Here is a 15,760-nt window from a genome sequence, read left to right as displayed (position 1 = left end):
TTAATAACCTGAGTTTTCTGACTTAAAAAAAATTCTTCTTCCGGAGTCAAAAAATTACATTTATCACCATTTTATAGTGCTTTGGTCCTCTGATCCAAGCTTTTCCTTATGTTCAAGGGTAAAACTGTCGCCTCGAATGAAAACAGCCATAAACCAAGCATTGTTCAGAGGTATTTTCCTCTATTTTCAGATGCCAGATGCCGCACGTTATATGAAATGCCCCCGTCGTATTTTTCATGGTGACAGTACCATAGCTTACTCTAAGGGGACCGGGGTTAGTTTATCCTCAACTGGTGTATTACTCTTTGAATGTCTCTAAGTTAAACTGCTGGTGACAGCTTATCAGTCAATGTAATGCACAATGCCTCTATGTGTGCGGAGCAGGGGAGTAATTCAATATCCCTATATGATTCAAGGCAAAAAGAGGGAAAAAGAGATTTATGCCTCCAACGGTGGCAAGGGACATTAATGTTGGCGGAGTCTGAACTTCCCGCAAGAAAAATCTATCCTGGGCATCAGTCTTCCATTTGTAATTTATTCTGATATTAAATTGTGTTTACCAGCTAAGACAAATGGAAAGCTCAAACACATGCAAATCTGGTTGAGAACGGGGATAGAAAATAAGGACAGTAAATAATATTAACAGTTTTACTTTTTTTTTTTTTTTTTTGCTTTGTGCTGGATGCATTTCTTTTCTGTTTTGTCCGCTGAGATTTCTTGCCTTGTTGTTTTCTTCTACTGAAAGACTGAGCAAACAGTTTCTCTTTTCTCTGTGATGTTGTCTTTAGTTATTCCTCTCTGTTTGTCCAGTGTGTCCATTTGGGATTCTCTTTGTTTTTGCACCTCTGCAAGGCCACGCTCTCTCACAAGTGGCCCGATCTCTCTGTTAGCCATGAAATCCCACCAGCGTGACCTCCGACCTGCAACTAAGCTCTTTCCCCAACACCAGCCATGATAATAAACATGAGAATCAGAGAGCACATCACAGTGGAGTCCGTGTGTGATCATGTGTGAGTGCATGCCTGCACAACTTCACATTTCTCTGTATGTATTTTCTCTGTTCTGGTGCATGTAATATGATTCAGAACTTTGCATGTGCATCCACCAAAGACTGACAGCAGACTGAAATAGCACACGGAGGCCGATTACACATACTGACACACAGCACGCCAGACTTCTCCATCGCTTCCAAACGTGAATTTTTGACATTTTTTTTTTATCCACGGCACCTCAGGGTTTTACGAGCTGGGTCAAAATTGTTCATCTCATTGGAACGACCTCGCCCCTCTCACGATTTCTGGCTCTGAGGGAGAAGAGATCAGAATGGGCTGCTCTCGTTTGAAAATCTGCACCTGTTCCACCACATGTATGAACATAAAGGCATGATTATCTATTTTTACATGCAACTTATGTACAATTAGAGCAGTAGTGCAGCACTATAAAAGGCATTAGTTTCTTTTCTACATGAAGCATTTAATGAGTTTGACCTGGGACATTCTTGATGGTTTTGCAGTTGTTTGTTGATGATAATCTCTTAAATATTTCTATTTTAATCATTCATGATATAAAGCTGAAAAATATGGCTTTATGACTGGTTAATAAATCCTTTATTAGGAACCACTTTCTGGAAAATGCTGCAGTGTTCCTGTACCAACATTCAGACTGGATTTCCAATTAGTCACTTGGAAAAAAATTACCCATCATGCCTGCAGTTTGTGAATGATTTCTCTATATATCATTTTTATTGTCAACAAATCATGAAAAGGCCAAAACCAACAATGAACTGATCCAACTAAATAGCATCATCAGTGCTGAAAAACCCTGATATACCTTATTTCTCTGTGCCACTGACCCCTATTAGTGTGTCCAAAAACTATTAAAACATATCAGTGAGTGGCACTGTTTCTGTGATGTTCCTTTATTATGATGAGCTTCTGCACTGTAGTTTATTTTGAGTCAGTCCCACAGACACCATCCTGCTGCTGTAAAATCCTCACTAGAGCAGCAATTGTGTATTAATCTGCAGCTGGAAATAGACCCTAACAAATGTACAATATACCTCTGTTTGAGTAATATTTCTTAGAAACCACGGTGCCCAAAATTGGTCTTTTTCTAAATGAAAAAGACTGAATAATTGTATTTATAACCTATATATTTCTAATCTGTTCCTAAAGAATTACATCTTTTCGCCTTTACATCATTATTAAGAGTAATCTGTCACATTGTTGGTGTCAATTTCATCCTGAGATTTGTTTGTAGTAACAACAATTTTAAATACTGCCAGTCTTAGCCTTTAATAAAGGGTTTGACCGCAAAAACAATCCATTCAATCTCTGACTGTAAATGTTAATTAAAGGGGTTTTAGTCAGGATGCTCTGCAGCTTTGTTCAAGAAATGATCAAACAGTCCATGAGAGATCTTGCTGATAAACAACAGGGCCAACTAAAAAGAACAAACTGGTTGTTATTGACAAGTCCGATGGATTTTTCACAACCTGGCAAACCACAAATTGTTCCAATCAATAGCCTATTGTCTTAATAAGCATTAATATACATGAAGCTTATTAAAGCTTTATTAATATTACAGATTAATAATCCATAATCCCTTAATTTGAAGCTGTAGGTTATGCTTTACTTGAAAGTAGAATTCATTTTAGTCTCTTGAAAATGTGAAATACATTGAAATACTCTAATGATACACTCACACACACACACCACAACCACTACCATCCACTGTGGGGTGAGTATGCAGGTGTTTGTAAGCACAGCAACATAAATTGTGTGGTTCCTCTCAGCAGCTGATGAAACACAGCCAGCCTCCACCATTCAGAGTCAATAATGAACTCCACATAATCAGATTAGCTAGTTCCCCTTATCTAAACATCTACAAGTGTTACTGACCTAACCTAATGCCATCTTACAGCCTGGGAAAAATCAACACCCAGGCTCATGTTCTTTAAAGTGGCCATTGTCCATTTACAGGCCATTTAAAATAATCGTGGATAACACACAAAGGCTTCCAAAGGACTTTATTGAGAGCTTGTCTAGAAGGAAAGTAGATACTCTCTTAATCCAGCTGCTCCAGAAGCATCATTAATTCCCTTAATGAACCTGTAACCTGAGAAAAGTTAACCTGTGAACTTGTCATCCTGAGCACGCATTTTGCGGTGAATCACAAAAAACAGGCTTATCTCTCATTTGTAAGGAACTGTTGGTGGAGCCGATTTGTTTTCCGGAGGGATATGAGTGTGGTGTGGTCACGGCCGTTAGTGAAGGCATTAGCAGAGTGGTGCAGCCAGGCCACTTCCTGCCACGCAGGGTTACGGTGTCACGCCTTGAGCTCTGATTGAGTTACAGTCCAGAGAGAGAAGGTCACGGCACCTCTCCAACACGGCTGCCACTCACATTTGCCCAGACTCCAGAGGTAGGCTACAAACAGCCTCATACGTGGAAATTACATACACACCTTCCACTCCCTCAAGGAAACCTGAGGTCATTTGAAACTGTTATGTGTATAAGTTATTTGTTTGAGGGTGTTTTATAGTTGTGCCATGTTAGATCAGAGGTTGGTTAGTGTTTGGTAGGGCTGGGTGTTGCACTTCAGTATTCTGTTCTGACTGAAATGTGTCTGTAGCACCAATGATATAAAACTGACAAGTACCAAAAGCTGGCATCGAATGTTTTATCAGATTTGTTGATGTGTCCGATCAGTTTCCCCCTGATTCAAATTCCAGCCAAAACTATAGCAACCCTATATTTTAAGAATCAAACAATCACCATCTATAGACTTCAAAGGTGACTCTGTTTAAAGCTCACACCTTCTCAGGGGCAGCTATGTTAAGCCTGGATTCAGAACAGTCATAGTGGATTAGGACAAGGAACCAGACTGAAAAATGAAACACAGAAACTGATCACAACTGATCAACTGATTCGCAGAAACTGCTCATGGAATCAAATAAAGTTCCCTACATGTAAATCTGTGATATCTTTCTTTTGGTAAAAGGAATGACAAATGTTTCAACAAAGTGTTAGCGAAATGGCTGCAAATCCACCATTGCATACATGAACAACAACGAAAGAAGCTAACTTATCTGGTGTGACTACATGGTTATCAGTTGGTGTAACAATCTTGGAATAATATATGAACCCAAGCTGGATTAACGTGAGATTTTCCTCGTTCTTCTTGTTTTGCTCATGATAAATCCAGCCTGAAGTACAGCTTCAGTTTAGTAGCGCTTAATGCTTTTAGCACTCAACACTATTTTCTAACGTTGGTTGTGAGCAGCTAACCGGTCTATAAAGAAACAGACGATTTATGTAACAATATGCCCAGAATACAAATGGAGAGAGAAGTTGATAATGCTGTGATAGTTATTTTTTTGGACATATGCTGCCATTTTCACCTTGAAAACCGTGAAATCCAAGCTGACTACACCTTAAAACGAGAAAACTACAAACTATTCAGAGCCACCTTTGTGTGTAGTGTGGTTAATTTTGTTTTTGGTTATCAAAGCCACCGGTGGCACAGTTTAGCTCTGTGGGAATTTTTACTGTTGTGTGCCAGGCAGAAGTAGCTTGACACGGTTACTTTGTAGGAAATGAGTCGTGACTGAACTTTACCTGAACCTAAACTAAGCAGCTCTTCTTTTAACCATGACCATGCTGTATTTAAATATTTTTAAAAAATGTTTTTGTGTTTAACCCTAACCAAACCTTATCCACTGAGGTGGCTGATCAGAAACCATATGAATTATTTAATGGTCATATGTTGGATGGCAGTGGCAAACAATATGTTGTCATTTAGTGTGGAGGATTTGTTTGCTGTCCTATCCTGACATTAAAACACAGCCATTAGCAAAGAATGCATTGTTTCTCTGATTAACAAATATGGCATAAAACATCTACATGTGATCATACAGAAAAGGAGAGTGCTAATTCTCACACACTCACACACACACACACACACACACACACACACACACACACACACACACACACACACACACACACACACACACACACACACGTGCAATCAGATGATTGAGATCTCTTCCTTTAATAAACCACTGATTCAGCATAAATATAACCATTGATTGGTGACTTAATTCCCAATTCAAATTATCATCCTGGGTCCCTATCCAAGGTTGACATGAGCCTTGAGCTTCGGTGCGACTAAATTATACACCACTCTGCGTTAGCCACCCCCACCCCACATTTCTCTCTCTCACTCTTGCACACACACACACACACAGACTCCCAGTTCCCCCATCTTTCTCCCCTGTATACCTCTCTCTCGGTGCAGCCCAGGTGCTGATACAAGCAGAAATCCTCCACGCCCCATCGCTCCCAGAACACATACGCACTTACAGACACACACAAACACACATACAAAGTAAGCACACACAAATACACCCACACACACACCTCCATTCACTACACCTCTTCAAGAAAAGCCGAGGGGAGGCAGCATTCGTCTCCTCTCTATTTGCTGTGTTAGCATGGACGCAATATGAAGCACAGGAACACTGTAGTTCCTCTGTTAAGGGATGGTGCTGCTGCATGCTGGCTGGAGTGTGTGTGCGTGGTGGCAGGAGGCAGAAAATAAGAGATTATCCCTGTGATGCATTGGCGGCTGTAGTCTTAAGTCACCCAAGGTTGTGGCCTTTCTCTCTCAATGAGGATGTAGTGGCCAATAACGGTGCTTTGTCAGTCCAGAGACAGAGAGAGTTGAAGGAGACAGAGGAGAAGAGACAAGCAGAGGAGGAGTGAGAGGTGGTAAACAAGAGAAAGGAGGCAAAAGAGGAAGAGGAGGAGTGGATTGAGTCTGCTATTGTCTCTGCTTCATCAATATCCTCTTATATAAATGTCAGCTGTACCATTTCCCTCATCACTGTTTCACCACCCCACTGGCTTTATCCTCTGGTACAAGGGGAGGGACATCTCTCTTTATCGTTTCTCTCCCTCCTCACTCCCTAAATCGCTTTACTCTTTCTCCTCTTTTTTCCCCTCATTTCTCTCCGCCGTGTTTCCATCCCTGCTTTCTCCCTCTCTCTCCCTCTCCATGCGCCTTCTCCCTTTATCATTCTTTATCTCTCCTCTTCCCTCCCTCCCTCCTTCCTGTCTCTTCGCCTCTCATGGCAATGCGTCACTAGCCTGCCCCCATGAAACAAGTCAATTTTCTGCCAGCTCGGCGGATGAATAAATCTCCCTGGCTCTGCTCAGAGCGATGGGGATATTTATCTAAGTGGAGTGTGTCCTCCTCGGCTCAACGCCACCGACTTTTCGTCTAAGGCCCCAATTTTTTTTTTTTTTTTTTTTTAAAGAAGCAGGAGAAGGAGATGGAGAAAGCAGTTGCTAAGGAGGGATGTGAAAGGTAAAAGAGGTAAATGAAAGCACAAGAGAAGCAGAGAAACAGGTGGAGGTAGCTGATGAGAGGATAGAAATGTTGGGTGGAGGTGGAGGGTGGGGCAATTGGGAGGTGAAAAATATGAAAAAGATGGATAGAGGGAAAAATAAAGGCGCTGCCTCGAACAAAGCCTATAAAGCAGCACCGCGGTGGAGAAGTGAGGCAGGGGCATTAGTCGAGCCTGCTCGGGTTTAAACGGCAGGAACAGGCACAGATCTGGATGAATGGCAGCCCTCCTCCTTCAGGCCACACTCTTCTGTTAGGTAGGAAGGAGACACACAGGTTTTTGGGCTTGCTGTGACAAATACTGCACAGTACTGAGACAAAGAAGAAGACACAAAAACAGAGGAAGAGTGGGAGAGAGAGGATGGGAGTGGGATTGAAAATGACGATTGACGGATGAAGATGTTGCGGCAGTTTTCCTCCATAACAATAAAAAAAAAAAAAAACAGTAACAGGCAGCAACAGCAGAAACCAGATGCTGTGTTGCTCTGATTAGCGGGATAATCAGCACAAGGTGGATTCGCCTGAGCTCGACTCACATCCCTTAAATTTTTAATGCTGTGTTGTATTTTGCAGTGTAACAAGTCCAAAGATTTAAAAAGCTTTGGGCAGCAGCGGGGGTATTTGCGGAAGGGAGGGGGGTCTTGCTAGCTACTTGCCACGGCATTAAAGCAAAGTAAATAGCTGTTGTGTCTCATTACCATTCATTTTTAAAGGGGACTGTTAGTATAATGAATGCCTGTGCTATCTTCTCTGGATCCTCCTCCTCTTTCAATATTAAGAAGAGTAATACTATCTTTCACGCTAGATAAAGTGCAAGCAAATATTTCCTTTGCAATTAAAATGGTCAATTTTGCTTATGCACAACAGGCGCCGTATAACACCAAGTTTTGGACTTAATTACCTACAATAACAGTGTGATGATATATTGGATATATGGTTCTTTGCTGGGAGAGCATGATATGAAACAAGACGCTTTTAATAAACTCATAAAGACAAGCCAGGCCCTGTGGAGCATATAATGCTCGAGTGTGTGTGGGAGTGTTGCGGTCTTTAATTTGTTTGCACAAAAATAAAAAAATAAAAGACTCAGAGACAAAGACGAGCACCTGCATCTAAAGTCACACACAATAAAAAACAAAAGACAGAGAAAGCTCATTTTTGACTGTGAAATAAACTTGTTTGTGAATTTTCACGTTTGTGTAGTGTCACTCTTAAACAAACCATTTTGAATTGCTGTGTAACGAAACAACACTGACATGCTTTTCAATTACATCAGGGTTAAAGGTTGAGAACCTGCCTCACCCCTCTTGCCCCAGGTTTTCTGCTGTTTATGTTCTTACCAATGGTTATTACCATTAACACTTTTATAGAGGATGCCATCAAATCCTTTTTAAACTGGTTGTAAAATTAGTGCTGATTCTGCTGAATCCGCCATGGAAATTGCTGAATTAAACTGTCATTTTGCACAAATCAGATTTTTTTTTTCACATGAGAAAGAATGTAAGCACATTTCCCTTTTGTGGTTTAAAGGGTCAGATGGTCAGAATGGAATTATATATTTTCAGCAGCAGTGTGTCTTTCCAGAAACAATTTCTCAGTTGTTCTGGATGATCCACAGACCTCAGTGTGAACAGTTCTCATCGGAACTACTTTCAACCAAAGAAATAGTCCGTTTGAAAACTGATGCCAGTCTAGTTCATTACACTGAGTAACTTAGACACTGTGGTGCTGTTGAGCTTTCCAAATGTAATTTTCCAGTGTTGAGATAATCACAATTAAAGTTCTATTCACCTCCATTTTATTAGACGCCGGCAGAAATGTATTTATTAATTTAAACATATCTAAAAAACCTGGGCGCATAAAACCAAAAGCTACATGACTGGACAAGACCTTGTCTTTTCGTAATGTGGGTGAACTGACCCTTTAATTTTTACACATTAAAGTGAAATTAAATTGTTTGTACAGCGTAGGCACAACCTAGCAGCACGTATGTTTCTTGCACATTTTTAATGGTACATGTTTACGAAGGCACTGTAGGTTGCCACGTGTAATATATATGTTGTCACTGCATTAGCATGATGAATGCAGACACTTTTCATTAGAGACAAATGAAAGCTATTCTGACACAATTATGGAAAAAACAATAACAACGCTGTGTGAGCCACTCTATGATTGATAATACTGCAGGGGGGATTCAGTGGTGTTGGGTTTAACCAGGCCTTCCCTGAGGGGTTTTCCCTTGGCATTAGTCAGACAAATCCCTTTGTCAACCTCTCCCCTTGCCATTTTTATTCATAAGCATTTGGCCCTAAGAAAGACATCAAACCAAGAATACAACAAGAGGTCAACATCGTCTTTGCGCAATGTTAACCTCTGCATTGATGAAGCTAATTCACATTTCCTCAGTCCAGCCTACGGGGGTTCAGGAGAGGAGGGGGGAGGAGGAGCAGAGGGAGGCGGCAGGGTGTGTGTGTGTGTGTGTATGTATACATGCATGTGTGTGTGTGCTTGCTTGTGCCTCTCTGTGTGTCAGCAGCCACTTTGTAGTGAGTCTCCCTCTTGACCTGGGCCCCTCCACATGGGGTTTGTATTGATAGCGTTTGCTGAAAGGAGGGGAAAGTGAATGTTGTCTGAGCTCATTGGAATGACAATGGGGGCATATGGTTGTGTGTGTGTTGGTGTATGGTCATGGCAGCTACCATATTCCTCTGTGCAGGGTTGCCAGGTGCTTCATGAACGAACCCACTGAGAGTCGACAAATCATACACAAATGCAACAGACTGGCTCGTGGCTCCTCTGGCCAGTGGGGTTGGGGGGGGGCTCTCTGTATCTGCCTGTCTCGGTTTCTTTCTTTCTCTGTTTTATCCTCTCTATGCTTAAAATTATATGGCATTAAATGGCAACAAAATCATAAAAAAAAAAGAAGAAAGAAATCACACCAGAGATGGCTGTCAAACAGAGCCACCATTCATTATCTGTTTATCCTCCTAATCAGAGCCCCCTTTCTCTACCACTGTAAAAACCCCACAGAGAACAAGAGAATAAAGATAACCTGATGTAGTAGCATCCCCTCCCACACAAAGGCACTTCTTCTGTCACGAATAGTCAGCTCCACCCTAATGACTGTTCAATACAGTCTGCAGGCTGCAGATGAACGGCCAATCCACAGCAGCATCTGCTGCGGGCCTAACTCGCCAGACGCCAGCCTTGTAAGAGGGCCATTGCAGGCTAATTGAAAGACAGAGGCCATCTCTCAGAGACAATGTTGTGTGTGTGTGTGTGTGTGTGTGTGTGTGTGTGTGTGTGTGTGTGTGTGTGTGTGTGAGAGAGAGAGTTGGGAGGGAGCCTTGACAAAAAAAAAAGAATAAGAAAAGAAAACAGAGGAAAATAAGTGACAAAGGATGGAGGGAGTGAGGAAGAGGGAGTGTGGAGAAGAAAGAGACATTCCTCTCCTCACAGAAAGAACAGCTGACCTGTCAGCATTTGTTCCCATGCGGCCATATTGGAAAAGCCCCTATGGGCATTGAATTAACACAACCCAAAGCCACTTCATGTAATTAGAGTGGCCCTGTGGTCTTATCCTATTTTAAATACATGTTTGAATTCTATAAGCTCCGGTTTGGTTGCAGACGATAGACACTGGCCATCGCCCTGCATCATTAATAATCCTTTTTGAAATGATTAAAGCCTGAACTGATCACACATCTTGAATGCTGAGGGATCACAGGTTAGAAAATGTTCAGCAGGTAATGGCAGCCTGCATTCAATAGTAAGTAACAAGTAAAAAAAAAAGAAAATCCAGCTTGATTTATAATCTTACATAAGAGTAATCAAGAGAGATGCAGCTGGTATTTACACTTCTGGATGTGACAAATAAAATTTTCAGTTGTTTTTCACCTCTAGGTCTCTTTATCCTCCTTTGTAAGTCTTTGCATCAAATAAAAATAATAAAAAAAAACAGCCTCCACAAACGAAAACTAAAGGATTGCTGTCATAATTCTCCCCAGTTCTCCTCTGGCAGTTTTTATTACCAAAGACGGTGAATAATCTTTTCCACCCAGGCCATCCCAAATAACACAATCCTTCAGCATCACTGCTTACTGTGTTTTATGGTGAAGTGTAGATGAGAAAGAAAGAACATTCAAATGAAGCACTATCTGGCACTGTGCTATGGCATTCATAGTGCAGTGGAGAGATTCATCAGCAGCCAGTGAGTGTAGAGGAGTAAAGGGAAAGCTGTTCAGTGAAAACACATGGAAACCACTGTTTAACTGATCGCTTTTAAATGAAGAGAGAACAGATTGTGGAAAAAAAAAAAAAGATGAACAAAACCGAGGTGAAACATGTTTTCAGAGACGGGGCGGTGATCAGAAAAGCTGTGGCACCTACTCGTTTCCAGTGGCCACATATGTGCTGTTTCAAAGTGAGTGTGCTTTCTGTAAATTAGGAATGCTTATGTTCAGGCTGCGCCAGCTACAAGAGTACAGGCCCCAAACCACACCAGTATGATCAGGGGCATGAAGCCAGTCTGTTACTGGCTGGCAGAAGAGTGTGAGAGGAGCAACTGTTCCACCAGGTAAGACACAGTAAAGAGATCTTATGAGGTCCAGGTTTTACTGCCATCATGAGCAAAGAAAAAAAAAACAAACAATGTTGGCACCCTATTAGCATGAAAACATTGGTGTCAAACTATTTATTGAGCGAATGGTTCTTTGTAGAGTCCATGGTAGTGAGTATATTTTGTATTACTACAGCCAGAGACCCATGAAAAGGTTTCTTCAAGGAGAGAGTAACTCTGCATTATGCACTCCCCATGGGGTAACTTCTGCACTTCTTGTATTTCTTGGGAGACTGTGCACCTGTTTTTGCTTTTCCTTGCATGGGGATAAAGTCATGACTTTTAATTTATTGACTGGTGTGTTCGACTCAGTTTTTATGTTTCTTTTTATTTATTTTTGCAGTTTGCTGTTGGGGGGGCAAGAGTGGTTGCAAACGATCAGTGACTCAACTTTTTGTTTTACTATCAGACCTTATGAAGGACAGCTATTTCTTTTTAGTTTGGAGGCACAGGTTTGGGGTTTTTTTTCGTCATTTTCAAAGGGTCAGTTCACCCAAATAAAAATATAAATGTATTTTCCACTGGTTAAATCAATGAAGCACATTTACTCATTTATTCTACTTAATTTTGATCCAATTCTAACATTATTTTTCTTTTTTCTTTTTTCTTATTTTTTCTTCACTACCACTTTTCAGAGGGTAATTTTACCCATTTACATTTATTTGACAGCTGTAGTTGCATTTCTTTGCAGATTAAGAGTTTACCAACAAAATATGCTTATACTGTAATATTTGAGGCACTTCAATAGAAAAACTATGCAACAAAGTACTTAAAAGATAATGTTAATTCAATAGCATAATGTTCTTAAGAAGTTTATTCTGCACTAGTACTACTAGTAGTACTTTCAATTGTAATGGAGAATTTTTGCATTAGCATTTATACTTTAACTTCAGTAAAGAAAATGAACACTTCTTTTAACGTTAGTATTTTGACACCTACCACTGGTGGCATAGTCATGCAGCTAGTTTTAGTTTTATTTTAAGATATTAAATGTCTGTCTCTCAGGTTTCTGCTGCCACCTCTGCACAATAGAAGTTAACGGAATTTTGTTTGTCAAGCTCAAAATATTGAAAAAGTACATTTAAACTTTTTGGTCAGCAACATGTCAGTTTCAAAAACATTTTCTCTGATTTCACTTTTCACTGTGACTATGCTTTGGTAGGACGTTGTTTCAGCGTAAGAGAGAAATATATTTTCCAAATTACAGTAGCCACCAGAGTCTACCAAACCAAGTAAAGCTGCAGCAGTGTATTAAAATGAGTAAGTGTGTTTTTCTTTTATTTATGAATTCAACATTTTATCTGTAAGGTGAAGAATTCCTATTTTTTTTTTCCTATTAATTTCCTTTTTTTCTTTTTTTCTTTTTTTTTTTGCACATTAATTCCAAGTGCCATAGTTTTGTCATTGTTGTATTGTATTTGTGTTTGTACTCCAAACAATGTGATTATGGTCTCCAGTCAATAAAGATCTGAATCAGAATCTGGAGTATCAGAGGTAAATATGTTATTTAAAACCAAACCAAACTAAGTAAATGAGAAAATGTTTATTGTGATTTCGGTGAATTGACCCCTTCACGAGACATTTGTGAAAGTCAAAGCAAAGAGCTCCCAGACCCTGGAGAAAACAGTTTGCTGAGCAGCACAGTGCTGTCCACGTGTATCACAGTGATAATGGTGCTGCTTATGATCCACTGTTCCAGCAGCACTGACACTGCACTGCGAGGCAGGAAAAGCCAGGGCCGTCAGGGATTTGTCAGAGGCCTGTTATTACATCTCTAGCCACATAAAATATGGCTGCCTCTCCAGAGATCCAACGGCCAGATAAATCCACTCTCCTCCAACCACACTGGCCCTCTTGATGAAACCATCCACTTGTGTACCTCAGCCAGTGACCTCTGGTAATGACGTGTGATTTATGCAGTACATGTTTTAAACAGAGAGACACATCTGAGCTGGGCTATCTCTCCCTCTCTCTGTATCCATATCTGGTGTCATGCGAGATAACAGGCAGGCCTTTGGGAGGTGGGAGACGTGACACCCATCTTTGGGGTCTCACAAAATGGCTACTATGTGGATAGTTTCCCCTGCAGCTGTCTAATCGCAGTCTAAGCCTGCAGTGAGCGCTGTCCTGCATGAGGTCACTAACACATATTGCAGGATGGCACTTTAAGCTAACAGACCGCAGTGTGGAAGGCCTAAATCAACACCTGGTTGTGAAGAGAAAGAGCTGTTGTGTTCTGTAAATGCATTTATGAAGGTCCAAGGAGCAGCAGATTACAGGGTGTTGTAAATACATTAAACTAACTCTTGTGAATGATGGTTAACAGGAGATTTTTAGGGATTATTGCAGATGTAAATTCAATAACAATCACATCAAAACTACAAAATCATCCACCACATCTTCTATGGAAACCAAAAAAAAAACAAAAAAAAACCAACTGCATCCTCTTTCTTATATGGATTCATTAGATACATTAGACAGCAGAAAACACTGACTGTAAACAGAAGTTAACAGTGTATCAGAGAGAGTAATTTTCCAGAGAGTCAGTGATGTGGTGTGCATCGTCCCCGGCCAGGGAACGTCCCCTGCACAGTCTAGTAGCTTATGAGATTAAGTTCTCTGGCTAAAGGAGAGCGGAGAGGCAGGCTGTGTCGTTGACCTTGGCAAGCCAGACACAGAGATGATGACACACCACTACAAATATCTGTTTTTAATAAACAGGCCGGCGCAGCACTCAGCACCATGATCCTCCACAGCCTAGCATTTGATGTAAAGTGAAGAAATGTTGCCTTTAATTTTTACAGTGTCCTGTATGTTCCCACAACAAATCAACTCGTGAACCATTTACTGTATGCTTATAGTTTGGTTTTCTAAAACTGGAAAAGGTTAACACAATAATATTTGTGATGTAATAATATTTTGTATTTATTGTTGATTTTTTTTGTGGATGAATATTCTCAATCACCACGTGTTAAGTAAAGAATGATGAAATATATTGAAATAGCTTTGTTAATATTTAATGTAGACAGGCTACAATACTAAGGTCTAATTGAATTGTCATTTATCCGTTTTTTTTATGCAGCTATATTTTGTTTTCCTTCATGAAAGCATTAATGAAACTGTAGTTTTAAAGCATCTGCAGACAATATGAAAAGTTTAAAGCTGGACAGGCCTGACACATATGATTATATTTTATCAGCCTGTCTCTCTGCTCATTTCCAAATGATTCATAGTTTTATTAAAGTGAAAAAAATAGACATTAGGTGTGAATTGGGAATGTGGAAAAAAAATATTGTGGCAAATGTGAGAGAAACACGTATCAGGTTGTGCTTCAGCAAAACATCAAATGAACACCTCTACTTCTGAAATCAGATCTTACCCCCCACCAGCAGCAAATATAAACTGTGCTGGCTCAAAATTGCCTGCTGGCTGCTTTTTGATTTTTATAACCTGATAAAGTTCAACTGGAGACATAACCAGCCAAAAATAAATCTCCTTTTACTCTCTCTCTCATTCTCAATAAAGAAAAAAAAAAACTAAATATATTAATTAATTTGTTTAAAATTAAGGTGCCATGCTGACTATTTTATATATATATGTATGTATAATATATATAAATATAATTGGGGAAAGTTGATCACGCAGACTGTCCTACAACAGCAGAATAAAATGTGTTTATCGTTTTTTTCATTAATTTCTTGTCGGTTCCTTGTTGTTTTCAGTCCTGTTTTCATCGCCATAAAAAATGAATCCTGTTCAAACACATTTCTAAATGACCTAAATGATCTGATTTCAATGCACAGGAAATGCTTGGTAAAATACAGACACGTGGTAAAACACTGAGATTGGAAATACTGAAATAACTAATCTGCTAAATAATATTCAAATATTAAAATGCGACCATGCATTTCTCATCATCATCATCATCATCCTCATCATCACCCTCATCATGTTGATGTTTTATTTTCACTGGCGCGTCCATCAGTGATATGAAACTATAATAATCACACTTACACTTACAGCATCCTGATCTGACATCCGTTATGAAGCCATTCAAATATACAGTAACATCTTTAAATAAAGAACAAGAGCAGCATTAACAACAAACGACACCGAATGGATAATAATAATAATAATAATAATAATAATAATAATATATGTTTTAAATCCTCAAAAGTCCCATTTGACCCAATAAAATTACCGACAAATGAGCTCATTTAAAGATGAAATTAGAACTTAAATGTCATGAAATGAAAAACTAAAACTTTCTCTGTCTTTGAATTTAAAAAAAGATCATTTTGATGATGGGAAAAACAAATATTTTCTCCTACTGCGTAAATTCATTTTCTTATGCAAATACCCTGTCGTCGATTTGTCAGAGCGGCCACCAAAAAAAAAAAAAACCCGTCATGTCAAACCTGGAGGACGAGGGGAAATTTGAGAGGAGATGAACTATTTCTCGGATGATATAAAAGGAGCCCTTTCGCCTGAGTTATGGCCCGGATTTGGCGTTGCTGAGAGGGACGCATGCTGCTCCTTCTCTCCCGCCCCAGAAGAGGAATCATCAGAGCTGATATATGGCCCAGCTCTACATTACCTTTACAAAACAAAGGATCATCCACGCTTTAGGTCGAGGAAAATATCCTTCTGACTATAACTGCGACATCTAAAATAACCCCTGATCCGAGTTATGTTTCTGACAAACATCCAGATAATCCGAATACTTTTAAA

The sequence above is a fragment of the Toxotes jaculatrix genome, chromosome 4, assembly GCF_017976425.1.
Source record: "Toxotes jaculatrix isolate fToxJac2 chromosome 4, fToxJac2.pri, whole genome shotgun sequence".
In the NCBI taxonomy this organism is placed as follows: Eukaryota; Metazoa; Chordata; class Actinopteri; family Toxotidae; genus Toxotes; species Toxotes jaculatrix.
The sequence above is the reverse complement of the archived record's forward strand: the minus strand, read 5'-3'. Positions refer to the sequence as shown.